We start from the raw sequence: 11,438 nt of genomic DNA on the forward strand, positions 1-11,438 counted from the left end.
GAGCCAAGATCGTGCCACTGCACACCAGCCTGGGTGACAGTGCGAAACTCTGTCTCAAAAAAAAAAAAAAAAAAAAAAGATACTGGTTTAAAAACTGACACATGGAACAGAATAGGCAGCCCAGAAATAAAGCTGCACATCTACGGCCTTCTGATCTTCCACAAAGTTGACAAAAATAAGCAATGGAGAAAGGACTCCCTACTCAATAAATGGTGCTAGGAGAGCTGACTAGCCATATGTAGAAGAATGAAACTGGACCCCTACATTTCACCATACACAAAAATTAACTCAAGATAGATTAAAAATTTAAATATAGGACTTCAAACTATAAGAATCCTAGGAGAAAACCTAGGGAACACCATTCTGGACATCAACCTTTGCAAAGAATTTCTGATTAAGTCCTCAAAAGCAGCTGTAACAAAAACAAAAATTAACAAGTGGGACCTAATTAAAGAACCACATAGCAAAAGAAACTGTCAGAAGAGTAAATGGACAACCTAGAGAATAGGAGAAAATATTTGCAAACTATGCATCCCAGAGAGGTCTAATAGCTAGAATCTATAAGGAACTTAATGAACTAGCAAAAAACAAATAACTTCATTAAAAACTGGGCAGAATACATGAAATAACATTTTTAATAATAAGACATGCAATTGGCTAACAAACCCATGAAAAATGCTGCACATCACTAATCAGAGAAATGTAAATTGAAATCTCAGGGAGATACTATCTCACACCAGTCAGAATGGCTATCATTAAAATGTCAGAAAACAACAGATGTTGGCAAGGCTGCAGATAAAAGGGAACACTTATACACTGTTGCTGGAAATGTAAATTCATGCATTGTGGACAGCAGTTTGAGAACTTCTCAAAGAACTTAGGAAAACCATTTAATCCAGCAATCCCATTACTGGCTATATAGCCAAAAGAAAGCATAACATTCTACCAAAAAGACATGTGCACTTGCATGTCCATCACAGCACTATTCACAATGGCAAAGAAATGGAATCATCCCAGGTGCCCATCAGTGGTAGATTGCAGAAAGAAAATGTGGTATCTGTACACCATGGAATACTATGGATTCACAAAAAAGAACCAAATCATGTCCTTTCCAGCAACATGGATGCACTAGAAGCCACTATCCTAAGTGAAGTAATACAGGAACAGAAAACTAAATACTGCATGTTCTCACTAATAAGTGAGAACTAAACATCGGGTACTCACGGACAGAAAGATGGCAATAATAGATACTGGGAACTACTAGAGAGGGAAAGCAGTTGGGGCACAAGTTGAAAAACTGACTGTTGGATACTATGCTCAGTACCTATGTGATGGGATCATTTGTATCCCAAACCTCAGCATCATGTGATGTATGCAGGTAACAAACCTGCACATATACCCCCTGAATCTAAAGTAAAAGTTGAAAAAGTAAAAGCAAAATATTGGGGGGGGGGAGCGGGTATGAATCTTAACTTCTGGTCATATATTTAATGTTGTAACATTTGATAGCATCAACAAGGAACTGACAACTTGTTTTTTCAAATGATCTGCTTTTATCATGACACCTCCTACAAGGAGAGCCGCATATTTTATAAATGTTAAGAGTTTGAACATTATAGATTACATGAAGATAAGTTTCTAAAGCAAATTCAGTAATTTGGTAGCATTAGAACATTTTAGCTTATATAAACCAATCATTGTTTTAATAAATCATCAGATGTATCTGTGTATATAAATATATGTATATTTGTGTCATATATATTATTGTGTCATATATATCTGTCTTGTGTAACTATTTAATGTAATTAGACATATCATATACATTGTTATGTTTAACCCAAAGGTAAATTTTTCTTTTATTTTTTAATATGCCAGGTTAGTCTTTTGAGATTCCACAAAATAATATAGGAGTAATTCAATCATAACATTGAACACAGCCTGCTGTTTTGAGAACATATGAGCATATCTTTCTCGTTATTCTAATTTCATTATTTCCTAAATAACCACATAAGAAAAAAGAACTGGCTTTATTTCTTTTAAGTGATGAAATGTTAAATTGAAAGTTTTCCAGGACCTTAATGAGTTTAATTTCTTTTGGTTTCTTGTTCAAACTCAAAGTCAAAAAATAAAATATTTTCATAAAAAATCTTTTCAGTGTACCAACTTGGTGTGTTTTTGAAGTACTCTCTATGTCTACAGGCTGGTACAAATCACTCAGTAGCAGTCCCCACTTGCTTTAACAGGTAGCAGCAACTGGCAAGAACTTTGAGGCAAAGGGGAAAAAAATTATATTGAAAATAGTCTTGAATAAAACAACAAAATGCACCAAGTAATTCTGTATAGATCTTGACATCAAAAGATACCTCCTTCTCCCTTTTTCATCCAATAAGTGTTATTAGTGGAGAAGGGGACGATGAAGTTAATTTTAATCTTTCTTTTTCATCCATAAAACTCCCCCTCAAATCTTTTTTGTGGAATCATATATTCTTTTAAATGAAGTCCACAGGCATGCATTAAAGATACAGCCCAATTTGTGGCATAGATAACACAGAAGAATATTTTCATTTTCAAATGTTTCTCGCAGAGATGCCTTATTTGATCACTGGAGGTTTATTTAGCACATTCTTTGCCCTCAGGTTTTGAAGAGTCATTCCCTCTGGAAAACAAAGGATGGCAAAGCAGAGTAATTGTGTGTTGTTTAGAACAGTTTAAGAGAAAGCCACTGAACCATTTTTGAGTAACCAGGAAACAACTACCTCCACACTTACGGTTTCTCTCTTCGAAAATCAACATCAGTGGAAAAAACTCCAACTTTTTCTGTAAAAATTAAAATAAAAGAATTACACTCTAATACAGTAATACTAAAGTTAATCAAAAATAAACACTTCTCAAATTTTGAAACTTCTTCCAAGTCTTAAGGATTAAAAATAATTCTCCCCAAAAAACAGTTTATATCATATTATTCCTATGCTTAAATACCTGCAATGTGTTAAACAAATAAATAACATTCTTATGAAATGTAATAGGATTTGTAAAATCCTATTAAATGGTGGCTATAGTTTTCTTTTTTTTAGCTTTCAAAATTCTTCAAATGAGTTACAGATACTGTTTTTTATTAAAAGAAGGGAGAGGGAGAGAAACGGAGCTAGAGAGAGACAGTGCACTGACTCTGACTTGCTTTTACAAGTTAGTTTGTCTCAGTGGTTTCTGTCAATACATATGGACCTACCCCATTTTTTAAAAATTCCATCATATGAATGTATCATAACTGTTTTAGCCACTGCTTTATTAATAGACAATTAACTACTCTTGTTTTTTTCCCAACAATTTTAAATAATATTGCAAACAAAACAAAACAAACAAACATGTCCCATTGAACAAACGCCCCCTCCTTAGTCTTCCTTGTCATGCTTTGCATCGTATATTTATTGGCTTAATTTTTCCTGTTTACTTATGTACATCAAATGTTTGGGTCAAACTGATTTAACCACTATCATTGTGCACATACTATTGATACAGGATGTTTTGCTTCTTAGTTCAGCTAAAATCCAGGTTCTTTCTTGTCTCATGACCAGGAAAAGTGCGGGACGCAGACACACTGAAAGGCGAGGAGGGTGGAATTTATTAAGCAAAAGGAAGGCTCTCAACAAAAAGAGGGGCCCTGGACGCAGGTTTTCTACCTCACAAAAATGGAATACCAGGCCACCCAACACGGGCCGAAGAGGCTCGGCTCCTCCCCTGCATAAGGCACCAATTCCTCGCGGCTCCACCCCATTCTTCCAGTGCACATGTGTGCTCCTAGTCTGAGCCACTCCACATTGATTTATTTCCCTTACTGCGCATGTGTTAAGGAATGAGATTTTTCACCATAGGCACGTTTAGGGAAACTCCCTGTGCACAATGACCCGGACAGCACTTGTCTGTCTCTTGCCTCTATCACTATTATCTTAGTCATTGTTTGCACCAAGTATTCAACTTATCTGGGAATTGCCTTTCTGATGTACCTTTCTACCTTTACTAAAATTGTGTGCATTTGTCAGGTTTCATTTCTATTTCATCTGGCCAGCAGTGATTGCTTCCTGTTCTGTAACACATGGTTCTTTGCACTATGCATGACTCAGTTATATTACATGATATATTAGTTTATGTGCACAACTATATTATTTTTCTTGCTAATTATAGATCCTTTAAGGGCATATGATTAACTCCTGAGTTTCTAGCATAATTGAATCGTTTCTATTCATGGGAGATGCTTTAAATTATAAAATTGAGAGAGTATTAACTCTCTGATTTCCTTCTTAGTCAGAAGTGATATTTACAAATCTTAAAAATTATAGCAACATACAGGCATTGACAAATCTGAATCATTGTTAGCCATAGTATTGCAACAAGTTCCTGCAGCCTCCTTGGAGAATCAGGTATTTCTCTTTTAGTGTTTGATGATGGGGAGATTTGAGGTTCCAGAGAAGGACCTTGGCAGCCGCGATCATTGGGAAGAGAGTTTAGGACTCTGCCTAATAATAAAGGCAGAATGAAGCTATTTCAACATTTTAACAATAGGCCTTACAGGTGATTAATATATAAATGTTAATCTTTTTTTATTTTATTTTATTTTATTTTTTTGAGATGGAGTCTTGCTCTGTCACCCAGGCTGGGGTGCAGTGGCCTGATCTCGGCTCACTTTAAGCTCCACCTCCCGGGTTCACACCATTCTCCTGCATCAGCCTCCCGAGTAGCTGGGACTACAGGCGCCTGCCACCATGCAGGGATATTTTTTGTATTTTTAGTAGAGAGGAGTTTCACCATGTTAGCCAGGATGGTCTTGATCTCCTGACCTCGTGATCCACCCGCCTGGCCTCCCAAAATGCTGGGATTACAGGCATGAGCCACCGCGCCTGGCCAATCCTATGTTTTATATGTAAAAATATCACTGTGATCAAAAGAACTTTTCGAGGCAGATGTCACAGAATGAGAGATATTTGAATTGTTTGTTGAAAGATAAACAGGAATGTGTCATTAAACAAGAATTAAGGGTAGTTAGTACTGAGCTTTCCAAATAAAAAAACTCAAGAGCAAAATAATTAGAAAATTCTTAAAGAATAGTGTAAACTTAAATTTAGCCAGAATGAGGGGGAGTTGGAGGTTATTGGAAGAGATTATGGATAGTTTCGTATGTCATAAAGAATAATTCAGACTTTAGCGTGTAAGCTTGGAACTCTAGGAGTTTTCTAAGTCAGAGAATGAAGTGAGTAGGTTTGTGTTTTGGAAAGGGACCAGTAATCAAAGGCAGTGTGTAGAAAGTCTTGGGGCCTTACGGGAACTAGGAATATTACATTCCTATTTACATTGATCAAATAAGAGTTGATAAGTGTCTGAACCAAGACAATGGAGGAAATAGGGAAGACAGGTGGAGAGAATTAATGCATTAAAAGATATTTAGAAGGTTAGCTCTATAGGACTTTATCAGTGACTGGCTGCGGAACAGGTGAAAGGAGAAGAATGCAATGGCACATTTCCAGCTTGTAATGGATGATGATGTCATGAACAGAGATAAGGAATAGGAAAAGAGAAGGTTTGAACCGAGTAGCATTCACTACTATTTGAAGAAGGAATGGAAGAAACTGATATGATCTGACTATAGAATAAAGTGACCCAATATAAATAAAAATAGAAAAATTATTCTGTTAATATAAATGGAAGTATATGAATCATTTCATCTATATGTTCCTTTGTAGATTTTTGTACTTTGAGAATGTGTTAATTTTAGTTGCTCAAGACTTTCTGTATAAAATAACATTCAGAGTGTTATTGCAGTGCTGAAGGCTTATTCTATACAGTCTTGATTATTTACTTGACTGATACTTGTTATACGTGCCTCTTTTCTAATTAGAGTTGAAAAATAAAACAATTTGTATTAGTCTGTTCTCATACTGCTAATAAAGACATACCCGAGACTGGGTAATTTATAAAGGAAATAGATTTAATTGACTCACAGTTCTGCGTGGCTTGTGAGGCCTCACAATTATGGCGGAAGGGAGAAGGGGAGCAAAGGCACATCTTACATGCTGGCAGGCCAGAGACAGACAGCATATGTACTGGAACTCCCCTTTATAAAACCATGCGATCTCGTGAGACTTATTCAGAGAAAGCATGGGAAAAGCCACCCCTCTGATTTGATTGCCTCCCACTGGGTCTCTCCCATGACACACAGGGATTGTAGGAGCTACAATCTGGGTGGGGACATGGCCGGCCAAACCACATCACAATTCTTGCAATTGCGTATGCCACAAATGATACAGGTACAAAGTATGTTCATCCAGCATTAAAATTAAAGAGGAACTCATGAGTAAAACTTAATCAAAGTCTAGTGGACTGAATGGTGGCCTTGTCCAAAATATGTCCATGTCCTAATTTCTAGAATGTGTAAATGAAGGGTGTTTGCAGTTGTAATTAAGTTAAGGATTTTGAAATGAAGATGCTTGGAGATGCTAGATTATCCAGATAGATTCTAAATTCAGTGGCAAGGGTCCTTACAAAAGAAACACACAAGGGAAGGAAGCAGTGTGACTCTGAGGCAGACTGGAGTGATGTGAACACAAATCAAGGAATATGGCAAACCACCAGAAGCTGAAAGAGGCAAGGAATGGATTCTCCCATACATCCTCCAGAGGTAGTACAGTTCTGCCAACGCTTTAATTTCAGACTTCTGGCCTCCAAAACAGTGAGAGAATAGATTTCTGTTGTTTTAAGTGACCATGTTTATAGTCATTTGTTATAGCAATCACCGGAAAATAAATACACTAAGCTTTTTGGGTAAAGATCTAAATATCTAGGGCCAAGATAGGTGTTAGATAATTATCCTGTGGGCAGTAGGAAAAAACAGAGTTATTTGAACCAAGTAGGACTCGTTTGCAAGTAATCTAAATAGTTAATATTACAAGGTATAATTGTCTTGTTATCTCACTTTGCTTAGGCAGGGGTTGAATGAAAACTCACTTCCATTACTTGACGTTATCCTTTTGTGCCCTAAGAAATGCTCAGGGATGAGGCTGAGGGGTAATAAGGGATTTTCATGAGCAGGAGTTCTCTAGAAACAAACAAAAGATTATGCTGAAATATTCATGAAAGGTTGGCATGAAAAAGCACAAAACTAGCAGAAAATAGAAATAGATCTAAAATTCAAAGCAAATAAAAATACATTTTGCATGTGATGCCATTTTTTTTGAAATCGTATTTGTGAATATCATAACACAGAGGATAGAGCCTAATAAGTTACACAACACTGGACTTGATCTTTTTAGTTCCAAGATTTAGCTCCATTCCTTTTTTTAGTATTAATTTTTGGAATTTGTAACTGACACATAATAATTATACATATTTACAGGATACATGTAATGTTTCAGTGCATGAATACATTATATAATGATCACATTAGGGTAATTATCATATCCATCACTTTAAACGTTTATCATTTATTTGTGGTGATAACATTCAAACTCTTTTTTTCTGGCTATCTTAAAATATATATCATATTGTTATTTGCTATAGTCACTCTACTGGGTAATCAAACACCAGAACGAATTCTTCCTAATTGTAACTTTGTACCTGTTGACTAATCTCTCCTTGTTCCCTTTCCCCACTACCTTCCCCAGCCCCTGGTAGCAACTATTGTACTAGTTCTATGAAATCAACTTTTTTTTCAATTCCACACACAAGTAAGATTTTGTGGTGTTTGGTGTTTGTCTTTCTGTGTTTAGATTATACAACACAATGTCCTCTGGGTTCATTCATGTTATTGCAAATGACAGGATTTCATTTGTTTTGTGACTGAATATTATTCCATTGTGTGTACATGTATATGATATATACATATATATCATATATATAACATTTTCTTTTTTTGTTGTTTTAAAGTTCTGGGATATATGTGCTGAATGTGCAGGTTTGTTACCTAGGTATACATGTGCCATGGTGGTTTGCTGCACCTATCAACCCATCATCTAGGTTTTAAGCCACACATGCATTAGGTATTTGTCCTAATGCTCTCCCTCCCCCTTTCCCCCAACACCCGATATATCACATTTTCTTTATCCATCCGTCTATTGATGGACACTTAGGTTGCTTTCATATCTTGGCTCTTGTGAATAGCATGGCAATAAGCATGGGAGTAAAAATATCTCTTTGGCGTACTGAGTTCCTTTTTTGGGATATATACCCTATAATGGAATTACTGAATCATATGGTAATTCTATTTTTAACTTTTTGAGGAACATCCACACTGTTTTCATAATGACTGTACTAATTTACATTCCCGCCAACAGTGTATAGGAGTTCTCCTTTCAGATGGAGGTACTTCTGGCAGCAGAAACTCAAGTTGCCAAGGCAAGATGGATCAAAGTCAGAATGGTGGTTATGGTCCTAGAGGTGGCAAGAAGGATGACAAGGATGAGAAAAAGAAATATGAACTTCTTGTACCAATTACAGTGTGGGAAAAGAAGAAGAAAACAAAGAGACCAGATGCTGCCAGCAAACTGCCACTGGTGGTACCTCACATCAATGCCAGTTAAAATTATTGAAATTAGTGAGAATGAAAGACTCTTTTCATGGAGGAAGAACCCATTAGAAATCAGGAACAGATAAAAGCATTAGAAGAAAAGTGTTAGGAAGAAAAGCAAAAGTGGATGACCTGAGGGGGACCACTATGACACTAGAAACCTCGGAAGAGATCATTGATGGCAATCACACCGTCCTGTCTAGATATGTGGGGTCAGAACTCTATGTCAGCATTCTTTTATTTGTAGACAAGGATCTGCTGGAACTGGCTTCTTGGTCCTGCTCAACCACAAGTTGAATACCATGATAAGGGTGCTAATGAATGACACAGATTCCCTAGTCACAGTGATGAAGGTGGAAGTGGTCCCCAGGAGACCTATGCCGATATTGGTGGCTGGACAACCAAATCCAGGAAATTAAGTAAGAGATCTGTGGAGCTTCCTCTCACTCATCCTGAATATTATGAAGAGATGGGTTTAAAGCCAGATAAGGGGGTCATTCTCTATGGTCCATATGCCACAGGTAAAACCTTGTTAGCCAAAGCAGTAGCATGTCAAACCTCAGCCACTTTCTTGAGGGTGGTTAGTTCTGAACGTATTCAGAAGTACCTTGGTGATGGGCCCAAACTCACATAGGAATTGTTTTGAGCTGCTGAAGAATATGCACCTTTCATCATGTTTATTGATGAAATTGATGCCATTGGGAAGAAAATAGGACTCAAATTTTGGTGGTGAGAGAGAAATTTAGTGAACAATGTTGGAACTGTTGAACCAGTTGTATGGATCTGATTCAAGGGGAGATATTAAAGTTATCGTAGCCACAAACCAAATAGAAACTTAGGATCCAACACTTACCAGACCAGGCTGCATTGACAGGAAGATTGAGATCCCCCTGCCTGATAAAAGGATAAAGAAGTATATTTTTCAGATTCACACGGACAACATGATTTTGGCCAGTGATGTAACCCTTGACAACTTGATTATGGCTAAAGATGACCTCTCTGGTGCTGACATCAAGGCAATCTGTACAGAAGGTTGATCTGATGACCTTAAGAGAAAGTAGAATGAAAGTAACAAATGAAGACTTCAAAAAATCATAAGAAAATATTCTTTATAAAAAATAGGGTCACTCTTAAGGCGCTCTATCTCTAGTAAACCCAGTTGCCATCAAAAAAACAGTTGGTAGGTTTCCTGACCCCTAAAAGGGATGGGGTTGGAGAAGTTGCTCAGAGGAATCCATTTTCCAGTTGATTTTTATTAGCAAAACACCCTGTGTGTCTTTTGGAGTATGATGTATAAAATGCCCACTGGGCAGCCCTCATCTGTTGCTCGCTGTGTAGCCCTCTGCTTCCCAATAAAGCATGCTCTTACACACACACACACACACACACACACACACACACAGTTTCCCCTTGTCCACATCCTAGTTAGCATTTGTTATTTTTTGTCTTTTTGATAGCAGACATTCTGACTAATGTGAAATGATGTTTTGTTGTGGCTTTGATTTGCATTTCTCTGATCATTAGTACTGTTGAGCATTTGTTCATATACCTATTGGTCATTTGTATGTCTTCCTTCAGGAAATGTCTATTCAGGTCTTTTGCCTATTTTAATATCAGAGTATTTGTTTTTTGCTATTGAGTTTTTTAGTTTCTTATATATTCTGGATTTTAAATCCTTGTCAGATGCCTAGTTTGCAAATATTATCTCCCATTCTATAGGTTGTCTCCTCACTCTACTGATTGTTTTCTTTGTTGTGTAGAAGCTTGTTAGTTTGAAGTAATCCCATTAGTCTATTTTTGCTTTTGTTATGTGGTCTTTTGAGATCTGAGTAAAAAAAAATTTTGCTGAAATTTCAAGAAGCAATTCACCTATGTTTTCTTCTTGTAGTTTCATAGTTTTACTTCTGACATTTAAGTCATTAATCTACCTTGAGTTGATTTTTGTATACAGTGAGAGATAGAGGTCTCGTTTCATTCTTCTACAAATTATTCAGTTTTCCCAGCATCATTTATTGAAGAGACTGTTCTTTCCTCAATGTGTGTTCTTGGCACCTTTTTTGAAAATCAATCGGCTATAAATGCATGGAATTATTTCTGGATTCTCTCTTCTATTCCATTGGTCTATGCATCTGTTTTTATGCCAGTAGCGTGCTGTTTTGGTTACTATAGCTTTGTAGTATATTTTAAAGTCAGGTAGCATGATGTCTCTAACTTTTTTTTTTTTTTTTTTTGCTCAAGATTATTTTTGCTATCTGCGGTATTTTGCATTTTATATACATTTTAAGATTGTTTTTTCTATTTCTGTAAAGAATGTCATTGGTATTTTGATAGGGATTGTATTGACTCTGTAGATTGTTTTGGGTAATATGGACATTTTTGCAATATTAATTCTTTCAATCCATAAACATAGGATATCTTACCATTTATTTGTATTATCTTTGATTTGTTCTATCAATGCCTTACAGTTTTTGTGGTAGAGATCTTTCACCTCCTTGGTTACATTTATTTCTAGGTATTTTATCTTATTTTTTGTACTATTTTAAATGAATTTTTTTCAAATAGTAATATTATTGGTGTATTGAAATACTACTGATTTTTGTGTATTGATTTCATATACTGCAACTTTACTTAATGCATGTATTAGTTCTCACAGCTTTTTGGTGGAGTCTTCAGGGTGTTTTAGATATATGATTATGCCATCTGCAAACATGGACAATTTTACTTGCATAAATTCAATGATGTGCTGATCATTTAAAATAAGATAATAACAATAGAAATATTTGGTCATATTAAGTTGATAAAAATGTAGAGGAAAGAACTCAGATCGAGACAGGTAAAAGCAAGTCTCTTTCCACAATGAACTCTCTATACAATTGATTACACA

The 11,438-nt window shown here is 36.1% G+C and overlaps 1 pseudogene; it reads left to right on the top strand.

Moving 5' to 3' along the window:
• Positions 1 to 8,387: 8,387 nt before the first annotated feature.
• LOC117076841 lies at positions 8,388 to 9,676 on the top strand (annotated as a pseudogene).
• Positions 9,677 to 11,438: the final 1,762 nt, after the last annotated feature.

The sequence above is a fragment of the Trachypithecus francoisi genome, unplaced genomic scaffold (assembly GCF_009764315.1).
Source record: "Trachypithecus francoisi isolate TF-2019V2 unplaced genomic scaffold, Tfra_2.0 Lachesis_group0, whole genome shotgun sequence".
NCBI lineage: Eukaryota > Metazoa > Chordata > Mammalia > Primates > Cercopithecidae > Trachypithecus > Trachypithecus francoisi.